This window comes from Sciurus vulgaris (genome assembly GCF_902686455.1).
Source record: "Sciurus vulgaris genome assembly, chromosome: 6".
In the NCBI taxonomy this organism is placed as follows: Eukaryota; Metazoa; Chordata; class Mammalia; order Rodentia; family Sciuridae; genus Sciurus; species Sciurus vulgaris.
In genome coordinates, this window is record NC_136466.1 from 153116667 (window position 1) to 153129181 (window position 12515).

The following is a 12515-nucleotide window of genomic DNA, read 5'->3' on the forward strand; positions in this document are numbered from 1 at the left end:
TATATTCATTCTGGTTCAATTTTCACAGAGTTGTTTCCTGAAATTCAAATTTTTGCAGTGTCCGGTACTTCTTCAGTTACTGTTTTCCTACCCATGGTCTGAGGTAGTCGTCCTGCCTCCATGATACATTCATGGGTTGAAGGGTGTCTCTACTTCTGAATTAACAGTTGGAAATTCTCTTCTTCCCTCAGATTTTGTGCAGGAAGCCCACTTCTAGCTTCCCTCCAACATGTGGTCTTACATATATATATATATATATATATATGTATATATATATATATATATATATCTTTGCATTTCACAGACCACTTCTCTGGCTTTGACAGTATGTGTGTCTATTCCTGGATTTAACTGCTCTACCCTCTGTATTGCTATTTTACAGCAAAGTAATTTCCTGTTTCTATAAGTATCACAGTCACATGAGTCTCATCCATTCATTTGAAAAGTATGAACCAACTCCATTAAAGGCTTCTTAGTATTTATACTTATTTTATTCTACTTTCATCTCACAATAATAGAGAAGCTTGGCTAATATGATATTGAACTCATTACTTATTATGTGAGTAAAGAAAGACAACATTTTAATGCTGAAATACAATAATTTCAACTGTTTGCATAAAATTTATGATATGTAATTGAAATCACATTTTGTGAATTTTAATGAGAATAAAATGTTATATGACTGATAATAGTGATTTAAATATATAATATAAATTTTATTGTATAAATGTAACAAGCAAATGAAAGTTAGTTAAATCAGAGATTATTCTGTATGACCTAATATGTTGTGCTATCATTTTAATAGATAAAAATAAACATGAGTGGCATATAACTAATTTTTCACTTACAAGAGTGTATGTTATATTCAAAAATTCTTGGAGAGACACCTGTACCAATTGGACACTAATTTTGTTGCTGAGGGTATAGTTTAACCTCATATAATGATTATAGCAATAAAGTTAATGATCTCATTATAGCCAAACCAACATTTTTAGAGTGCTATTAAATGAATATACTTATTCAAGGTACATGAAAGACAGCAGGTTTTAATAAGTAAGAAAAAAAAAAGTGTTTTTTCCTCACATACGGTTTTTATATTAAGTTGAAATGAACAGGGAACATGATTAATTACAATGGAAGTAAATTTTAAAAAGTACTAAATGGAAACACTTTTGTGCCTTACATTTAATATATATTAATTTTGAGTACATAGTGTGTTACTAAATATTATTGTAAACTGTTAAAATATTAGAATATCTAGAAGGGCACATTGTATACTAATATGAAAAGCAAAACATCAATTTTTGTTACTTGGAGAACAATGTACTTGTTCTCTTTTCTAAAATGTATTTTACTTGCAATTGATGCACAGCAATTGCACATATTTATGGTTTACATTGTGACATTTCCTTAAATGTGTACAATGTGTAATGATCTGCTCAGTGTTCTTGGCCTTTCTATTACCTCATATGTTTATCATTTGTTTGTGTTGGGAACATTCCAAATACATCCACTAGCTGTTCTGGAAGATTCAGTTAGTTGTTGTCAGTATAATGATCCTACTGTACATCAGACCTTATCCATCCTATCCAATTGTACCTCTGGTACTTGGTAACCAACCCCTCTCCTACCTCTCTCCTCCAACCCCTGCCCAGGATCTGGTAACTCTGATTCTATTCTCTACTTCTTTGAGATCTAATTTTTAGCATCTGAATGTAAGTAAGACTATGTAGTATTTGGTCTTTTGTGCCCAAATTATTTTACTTAATATTGTTCAGTTCCATCCATGTTGTTGCAAATTGCCAAATTTCATTCCTTTTATGTATGAATAATATTTCATTGTATATTTCACATTTTTTTTTTCACCCATTCATCCATTGATGGAAACCTGGGTTAATTTTCTATCTTGGCAATAGTGAAGAGCTGTGCAATAAATTCTGAGTGCAGATGTCTCCTCAACATACTGATTTTAGTTCCTTTGGAAATATACCTAGTAGTGCATATGCTGGACCATATGGCATTTCCAATTCTAGACTTTGGAGAAACAGCCATACTGGTTTCCAAAATGGAAAGCATTCCCACCAAAAGTGAATGATAGTTACCCTTCTTTACATCCTCACAAGCACTTGCTACTTTTTTCTTCTTGATAATCCCCATTCTAAATGGAGTGAGATCATTGTGCCTTTCATTTGCTTTTCCTGGTGATTGTGATATATAGTACTTATTTATGTACTCCGACCATTTGCATGGATGTATTTTGAGAAATGTCCATTCATTTCATTTTCAATTAGATTAATTAATTTTGTTTTTGGTTTTCACTTGAGCTATTTGAGCTCCTTAGGTATTCGGGAAATTACTCCATTTTTAGATACATATTTGGCAAATATTTTCTCTAATTCTCTGTGTCATCTCTTCACTATTCTGATTCTTTTCCTTTGATGTACAGAAGTTTTTGGTTTGATGTAATTCCATTTATGTCTGTGATCCATTTTAAATCGATATTTTAGATGGCATAAGATAGAGGTGCAGTTTCTTTCCTGTGCATTTGGATGTCCACTTTCCCCAGCATCATTTATTGAAGAGATGTTCCTTGTAATACATGTTCTTGATGCCTTTGTTAAAATCAGTTGACTGTGAACATGGGTTTATTTTTTGGTTCTACTTACTTTATGGTAATCTCATGCTCTTTTGGTTACTATAGCTTTATATTATATTTTGAACTCAGGTGTTACAAATGCCTCCAGTTTTGTATTTTCTGATTAGTATTGCTCTCACAATTAAGGGTATTTTTTTAATCTTGTAAATAATTTAGGACTGTTTTTCCTAAATTAGTGCTGATAAGAAGGTCATCCGTATTTTGATAAAAAATTGCATTAAATGGATAGACACATTTGGCAGTCTGCACTTTAACAGTAATTCTTCTTATCCATGAACTTGGCACATATTTACTTTCACCCTGTTTGACTTCACGTCTTTCCTCAGTGTTTTGTAGTTTCCCTTGTAGATCTTATTCTCCTCCTTGATTAAAGTTATTCCTCCATATTTTATTTTGACTCAGTGTCTGTTTCACCGGATGTAAGTATTGGCACATCTATGTGCTTTTGGTTTCTCTTTCCCTTGTAACTTTTTCCATGACTTAACTTTCAGTCTCTATGTTTTCAAATGAAGTGAGTTTCTTGGAAGCAGATTATCATTGGATATCATTTTTTATCCATTCAGCAAGTTTTTGACCTTAAATTGGAAATTTAATGTGCTTCAGTCCAAGATGACCACCAATACCTACAGACATAGTCCTGTCTTTTGATTTTTTTTTTTTTTTCACTCTTCTGTGTATCCCTTTCCCCTGTCTTCCTGTCTTATTGTTCAGGTTTGTGGTTGGGTGGTTTTCTGCATTGATGATAGACTCTCTTCTTTTTTTCTTTTGTGTTTCTGCTCTGGCAATGAGTTTGGCATTTTTATGCATATCCTTGACAGTAGTTATCATCTTTCACTTCTAATGTAGTACTCCCTTGATCTTTTTTTTATTTGACAGATACTTTCTTTTAATTTTTTTCTTTCTGTTTCTTTTTTATCTTTTAATTTGTTCTAATTAGTTATACATGACAGTAGAATGCACTTTGACATATTGTATACAAATGGATCACAACTTCTCTCATTCCTCTGACTGAACATGTTGCATAGTCACACTGGAAGTATAGTCACACATGTACATAGATAGGGTAATAATTCATCTCATTCCACCGTTTTCCTCACCACACACCCCCTACCTCCCTTCACTCCCCTCTGCCCAATACAAACTTCTTCATTCTTCCATACCCTCCTATTATGGATCAGCATCTGCTTATCAGAGAAAACATTTGGCTTTTGGTTTTGGGGGTTTGGTTTATTTTGCTTAGCATGATATTCTCCATCTCCATTCATTTACCTGCAAATGACATAATTTTATTCTTCTTTAAAGTTGAGTAAAATTCCATTGTGTATATATACCACAGTTTGTTGATCCATTCATCTATTGAAGGACATCTAGGTTGGTTCCACAATCTACCTATTATGAATTGAGGTGCTGTAAACATTGATGTGGCTTCACCAGTGTAGTATGTGGTAAGAACTATGAAGTAATTATAAATTCCTTCAGTGTTTGCTTGTCCTGAAAAGCCATTATATCCTTTTCATTCCTGAAGGAAAGGTTTGCTAGTAATAATAATCTTAGGTGTCTGTTTTTAGTTTGTATGGTTTTGTTTTTGTATGTTCATTTAGGACTTTGACTCCATCACCCCATTCTCTTCTGGACTATAAAATTTCTTCTGAAAGATTTACTGCTATTCTCATGCAGATTTACTATATGTTACTTGCTGTTTTTTAAAAAATTTTTCTCATCTTATATTTTTGACAATTTGACAATATTATGCCTCTTGGGGGGAGTGAATCTACTATAGGCTCCCTGTACTTCCTAGACTGGTGAATCATTTTCTTTCCAACAATTTGCAAGTTTCTGTCCATTGTGTCTTTTTCCTTCTCTTCTCCTTCCAGAACACCTATAATACAAATATTCGCTCACTTATTGGTGCTCCATAGATTTTGAAGTCTTTCCTTATTCCTTTGTTATTATTTTTATTGTTTTTCTGACAAAATTATTTCAGAAGAACTGTCTTTAAGCTTAGAAATGCCTTCTTCCTATTCTGTGTTTGAAACTCTCAAGTTTGTCTTTTATTTCATTCCTGAGTTTCTTTTTAGTTCCAGTATTTGGTTCTTTTTAATGATTTCAATCTCTTTCCTGGATTTCTTATCATATCAGGAACTGTATTCCAATTTCATTGAATTGTCTCTATATTTTCTTACATCTAACAGTTTTCTTAAAATCATTCTGAATTATATTTCCATGAGTTCATCAATTTCCTTTCCTTTGTAAACCGTTGCTAGTGACTTGCCACATCCTTCTAAAGTATGATATTACCTTGTTTTTCCATACTTCCTATGTCCCTATGTTGACATTGTGCATTGTGGCCTCTACTACTTGTGTAGGGTAGCTTTCATAAGAAGACTTTCCTCAGGCATTGTGTCCAAGGCTGTCAATTGAATGTGATACATTGGTTTGGGTTTCAGGTGGGCAATTTCATGTACTGTCTGTGTATCTTGTTCAGCTGTAATGAATGTCATAAATGATTGTGGGTGTCTAAGTGTCCTAGGCTGCATGGAGTATGAAATTGCACTTCCAGTTCAGATGTTACACTTTATTGGCATGACACATTCACTGACCGCTATGGGCATGGTACACGTTTTGGGTGTGAGGTATATGTCAGTTTCTTTTGGTTGCCTGATGGTGGGGTAACCTTGTTGGGTCCAGCATCGGGGACAGTACAAGTTTCCCAGGAGACTAGTATAGTGTCTTTTAGTGTCTGAGAGCTGCTCATGAGCTTGGCTTTACTGCTGTACCCAAACAGGGCAACTGTCAGTGTCCAAGGACTCAAGGACTGTACAGGTGATTTCATGGGACCTTCAGAGATTGATCTGCTCACAGTGACTGCCTGTCTCCTTCCTGATCTGGGGTTAAGTGGTGAGGGCTTCCCATCTTCTTCTCAGGATCTCACCATTTAAAACTTCTGAGAATGGGGCGGTACATAGTTTTGGGGCTGCAGAAGAATAACATGGCCCCATGGTTTAATTCCCAGGGACATGCACAGAGGTCACTGAAGGTCGGCTGCTCAGGCACTTCCTGTGGTTATGTGTTCTTGGATAAAACCATCTATCTGCTTCCTAGGAGCTTTGGCAGGCTCAACCACTGAGAACTTTCTGTCTGGCTGCTTCCCTGAGCTGAAGGTGGGGAGGCAGATCCACCTGTTTTTTAGCATAGTGAGAGGGTGGCTGTCATCTTCCAGCTTGGAAGGAGGATGGGCAGGACTGCCTATTTGTTTCCTGGAGATGTGTGTAGGCTGAACTACTAGGGAGGACTTCCTTTATATCTTGAGGGCATAGAGGCTGAACAGGGCTCCCTGGCTATATCATAAGTCCTGGTTGACTTAGCTGTTAAGAGGCACCTACCTGGCAACTTCCTAAGACCTTCAAGGGGTAGTGTGTTAGAATGGCACTGTTAACCAGGAGGCTGGGTGGAGAAGGGTAAAATGTGGGCTAAGATGTTTCTCTGGGGCAGTGCAACAGTGTGTTAACCTTGGAGCTTCTAAAAGTGTACCCAGAGTCTGTGAGACCTGCATCCCTCTCTAGAAGCAAATGCTTCAGTTATTCATGACATGAGTTTAAACAGCTGAGGGCCTCCTTCTTACCCTTTCCCCGCTCAGTGAAGTCCTTCCTGGATCAGGGTTAATCTTGGGAAACAGGACAGCGCATGCTAGGTACTTGGTTTACTTCTTTGTGAAGCCATCTTGTGTTTTCCTTAACCACATCACTATCACATTTCTAAAGCACTCCAGTGAAACACCTGTTGTGTAGTCCCTTCTGGTGGAGAGAAATTAGGCAGGCCCATCTATTCAGTTTTCTTGATGATATCACTTTTTCTTTTTTCTTTTCTTCTTCTTCTTCTTCTTTTTTTTTTTTTTTTTTTTTTTGGTACCAGGGGATGAAACCCAGAGGCACTTAACCATTGAGCTACATCCCCAGCCCTTTTTATATTTTATTTTGAGACAGGGTCTTGCTAAAGTTTTTTAAGGTTTTGGTAAATTGATGAGGCTGGCCTTGAACTTGTGATCCTCCTGCCTCAGCTGCTGGGGTTATATAGGTGTACACCACCATGCCCAACTCACTCATCAATTTCATGTTGACTTTTTTTCACAACACAGACAATGAATTATGTGACAATGTCATAATTAAATAAACAATGGTTGATCTTTTAAGTAATAGCTATGATACATTCCAAGAGGCATTTTTTTTTTCTCTCTAGACACAGTATATGTCATACTTAGTAAGATTATGGGGCCTGGGTTTGATTGGATCTTAAAAAAAGTTATGCTGTATTCCTAACTCCTGGTACCTCTGAATGTACCCTTATTTGGAATAAGATCTTGGCAGATAGTATGGAGTTAAAATGAGTGTATTAGGGTGGGCTCTATTCCAATATAAACTAGTGTCAGCAAAAGAAGAGAAGACAGATACATACAGGTGGAAGATGGTCATGTAACAACAGAGGAAGATATTAGAGTGATGACTGCAAACTAAGGAACAAGAATTGCCAGCATACAACCAGCAGGCAAGAAGAGGCAAAGGGAGATTCTCTCCTCCAGATTCCAGAGGGAGCATGCCGTGCTGACACCTTGATTTTACACTTCTGACATTTGGAACAAGGAGACAATGATTTTTTTTTTTTTTTATTGCTTTAAGACTCCCAGTTTGTGCTCTATTGAAACAGCAGCCCTAATAAACTAACCAGGCATGCCACATTGGCAATGTTTCCCCTGGCAATTATAGGGGGTCTTGTTTAGCAAAGAAAAATAGCTTAACTTTGTATGAATTCCTCTCAGGCTCAAAGTTTCACAATCAAGATCAGTGCCTGCAGCCTTATTACTTTCATGTCAGGAGAGGGACTGTGTATTTTCGGGAGATAAGTTAACCTTGGTTTTCCTTTTCTTTAGGAAAAAGTCACTTCTGCACTAAGCTACAATCCATGAATAATTCCATACAGAGTCAGGCAGAAATTAAGCCCCAACCTTGCTCAAAAGTGTTGTGTGTTCTCTCAATCCATCAGCTATTAGCACCTCAGTCACCTTTATACCCTGAAAGCAGAGCATAGGTCAACCATGCAGAGACACTGTACTCCTAGGACACATTTCTTAAGCTAAAGGAAATATGTCAGACTTTTGCATAAATTATGTCAGATTTGAAACTTGCATGAGCTAATTCTTTTATATCATGAATATAATTCTAACATAATTTATCCCTAATAGCTTTCGAAGTCTCCTACAGAAACTCCGTTTTCTTTCAAAAGCATTTGTAGAGCTAGTAGAAGGAGGTCATGGCTGTATAAACAATCCAGTACTTTATTGTGAATCAGTATTTCCTGAATTTTGGGATATTTAGGATACATATCACAAAATGCAATGTAGTCCACTCTCTTAGATATTTTAAATTTATTAGAAAATATAAAGCTAAAAATAGAAAGCTAATAAATAAGTGTTCAATATACAGGAGTATCTAAATAGGATGTTTGTAGGACCTGGTGAAATCTCATTTTAGATCTTACATGTGGAAGCAATTGTGTACAGAACTCAAACCTTGCTGCTTCATGAGAGTACATTTTTTCAGTTCCTGGAAATTTTGCAAGATTGTTGTTAACCATGGTTATTTTTAAGAGTTGACCCCCCATTTGTATACAATGAATCAAAATGCAGTCTGTAAAAAATTAAGAACTAAATAAAAATAATTAAAAAATTTAAAAAAAGAGTTGACTACATCTTTATAATTATATATTCATTAGACAACAACATTGGCAATACTCAATCATTTGCTTCTAAGTATTTTATTGTATTTTGCTACTTTGTGACTAAAATAAAGAAAGTTCAGATTTTTCTTTGAAAGTAGAATAAAGAGTAGGAAAATTTAGAGAAGAAATGATGTGTTAATAACTGCATTTCATTTATACTGAATATGCATTTAAGTTTTTGAAAATGTGAAATGACTTTATTTTTAACGTGTGGTTAATATTTTGCTTTTATAATTATATCTTATTCAAAATAATAAATGTCTTTTATCTTTTGTTTAACATAATAATTTAAGTATCCAATATTTGTGGGTTAATTAAGGCTTGAATAACAAATTTGAATAAATTATAAACTGAAATGCTAGATTACCCAGAAATAATTTCTATACAAAATTATAAAAAGAAATAAAACATAGCATAAAAACCAGATTTGGAAAAATATAATCTGAAAGCTGAAAGAATTTCTCAGTATAAATGATCCATTTAAATTTATAATATTTAGAGAAACTAGAGCATTTATAAATGATTTCACCCTTTTTTTCACACATACAGTTTTCAGAATATCTACATCACATACAAAAATTATATAAATTTTGGATGGTAACGAAAGAAAAAAATAATTCTTGTCTCTCTGCCCAAAAATTTGGCAATGGTAGCAATCATGACTCCTTCAACAGTCTGGGCCCCGTAGAAGAGTATCTGAGTTCAGCCCCTGACTGACATGTCGTAGAAAGAAGTGAGAGAGAAGACTTTGTATTGATAAGCCACTAAGCATTAGATGATGTTTATCATCACAGTGTGACCTAGATTATCTTGTTTGATGTGAAGATAAACAATGATGACTTACTAGACAGGGTCATGAGAATTACAAAAAGCAAAAATAAAGGAATAAATTATTTTTAAAGGATGAATTGCATGCTTTTTTTCCCTCTCTTTATGGATATATCATTTCTTCATGGCTCAGAAAATATGTTGGTATTATAGCTCTCATATAAAAAATGTCTAATGTGCATACAATTATCTGAGAAGTACCAAATACTGTACATTATTACAAAGTTATCCTATATAAGAGATATTGTACTCTTTGTTGTTATAATACCTAACTTATTGTAGATATTAGAGTGCACTGGATATGTCTAAAATAAATAGACTCTTATTCACTAGTGCAAAATAAATTTGATGTGCTTATTTTAATTTGAGAAAATTTAAAAATTGTTTGATATAATGATTTGTCACTAATTCTTTTACATATTATCAGTATGTTTTAGACATCTACTACATACCAAGTCCTATTCTAAACAGAGGATGAAGGAGTGAACATGAAAATTAATGTCCCTGTTTTCAGAAAGCACTTGTGCATATTTAATAAGAAAATACATTATAGTGATAGAGCAATGCATAGAACAAGAGTAGAACAACAGAGCAGAGAATTACTAGGTAGAAGCTAAATAGAGAATGAGAGATGGACTATCTGTGAATATGGATTGGATCTAAGATCTAAAAGGAAACAGGCATGTAAATCTTAGGCAAAAGAAAATTCAATTTGAAAAAACAGTAGAAATACATCACAGTTTCTAAAGGAGAAAAGTACTTGTATGACCCTAGTAAACTGGAAAGGGAGAATTTTGACAGATCATAAGGTTCTCAGGACATAAGTGGGTCTTCAAATTCTATGACTGGTAAATCAGGTAATTTTAGTCAGGGCAGGATTGAATTTTATTTGAAATTGAGTAAAGGACATTGGTGAACTTGAAGCAGAGAAAATACATCACGTAATTTTTTTTCATGTGATTTTTGTTTTAGTGGTTTTAAAGATTTGATTTTCTGGGTAATACAAGGCAATAATTTATGCAAGATGAAATTGATGAAACTGTTGGCAGTAGTGCAAGTACAAGGTCATAATAATACTAAGAAAAGGAAAAATGGACAGAGTGAGAATGGAATTTTAATTTGAATTTGGAAAAGCATTACAAAAATCATTTAATATAAAAATAAATAAATGCAAACCCCACATTTTTGTCTTGAGTACCTGGATAAAGGTAAAAAAGCCTTTGGATGTAAAACTTTAAAAGCTTTAGATTCATATTTTTGTTTTGGTCATGATAACTGTTGTCTCTTAGGTATTTATTCATGAGAGGATGGTTAATATAAATCAAACATTGATATATGGCAAGAACATGCTACGTATAAAGTGGTCACTAACTTAGCAGTTCACTAAGCTTGGAAGAGCTGATAAATAATACAGGTATCTTTGTAAAGTTATAATTCACAGCTTCACTGAGCTATAAAAGAGGTTATTGCAATTTTTGAGCGATGTCAGATATTATAGAAATGTTAATTGTGAAATATCAACAATGATCTTCTGTAATTAAATCGATAGTTGCTAGGGGTACCGGGTCCATCTAGTTTTCAAGATAAATTATATTAAATTTTATTGTTTTATAAACAAGCCATTTTATAAACATTTTAAACAAATGAACCTAAGAACAATTAAAAAAAGAATAAGTCAAAACCAGAACATACATATCACAAACTGAAAGAAATATTTTGGAATCTTCCTTTAGCATTTTCTCTTCTACTGTATGACCTGACCAATACTTTTCATTTTGCAGAAATAAGCCAATCCCCAAAACCAAAAGGTCAAATGTTATTTCTGATATGTGGACGCTAACACAACAAGAGCAGTAGAAGGGACGGGGATAAAAGTTCATCAGATTAGAAAAAGGGGAATGAAGGGAAAGGAAGAGAGATAGGAATAGGAAGAACAGTAGAATGAATAAGACATAACTTTCCTATGTTCATACATGAAGACATGATCAGTATAATTGCACATCATTTATAACCACAACAATGGGAAGTTATACTCCATGTTTGTAGGATATGTCCAAGTACACTCTACTATGAACATTGATGTGGCTGAATCAGATCTTGCTGATAAGTGGATGATGACACTAATGGGGGGTGGGAGGGAGGGCAAGAATGTTGGAAGGAGGGACTGTATAGAGGGAAAAGAGGGGTGAGAGGGGTGGGGGGAAGGAAAAAATAACAGAATGAATCAAACACCATTCCCCTATGTAAATGTATGATTACACAAATGGTATGCCTCTACTTCATGTACAGAAAAACAAGATGTATCCCATTTGTTTACAATAAAAATAAATTTAAAAAAACACTCCCATGTATATCTAAAAAAAACCAAAAAGTAGAAAACAAGTATTTTATATTTCATGTTGCTTATTGCACATTCAAAGAAGCAGATCCAAGTATCTCATGTACAAACTGTGGTCATCTATTTAATTAACTTAATATTTTTTCATTAATGTAGGTAACATACTGCAGGATGAAATTGATTACAATCAGTTTACAAACTGTCTAATTTGATTATAACAAATTGTGGAATTATTTTCTGATTATGCATCTTTAATTTCAAAGTAGAAAACAAAATCAGAAAATTTCTTTGGGATTTTAGATTAAGATTCTGTAGATACCTATGAAAATTTTTAATTTTGAAAAATACTTAGTATCAAGTGAAATTGATATGACAGTCCAGTCTTTCTGCTCAGTTTATGTGAAACCTTAAAATATAAGACTTTGAATTTTCTGAAGATCTGCATGCATTTTCTACCAAAGGAGTTGAAAAATAAAAGGAGAAATGATGGGTTGTGATCACAGTCAAGACACATATTCACATTGCATTCCAAACACAAGAGGTTTCAGATTTCCTTAGCAATTATCTGAAGGTGGTACATGACTGTGCTCAAGCGTTATTGAAAACTATTTTTCATTCTGCCAATGTCACTTTTTTCTTATCAAACCTTATGTTGGAATCTAGTACAAAAAATGGAGAAGAAGTAAAAAATTCATCTAAACACAAAGGTTGTAAAACAATTAATGTATTCAAAGCATTATGTGTATGACTGACTGGAGATCTTTGTCTTCTCCCCCTTTTTACATTTTTAAAATTTCACTTTTTGATTTGTGCTTGTTCTTTTCTGCATGGAGATATTCAAGGTGAATGAGAATTCTGATTGTTTACTAATAATCATAATTGCTTTTTAATCGATATTTCTTCAAATAACTATGGTAAGGC

General features: G+C 33.9%; 1 protein-coding gene across 1 annotated transcript in view; it reads left to right on the forward strand.

Moving 5' to 3' along the window:
• Nucleotides 1–12515, forward strand: part of CDH12 (cadherin 12) — a 993970-nt gene that overhangs the window by 353249 nt on the left and 628206 nt on the right. The window lies entirely within an intron of this gene.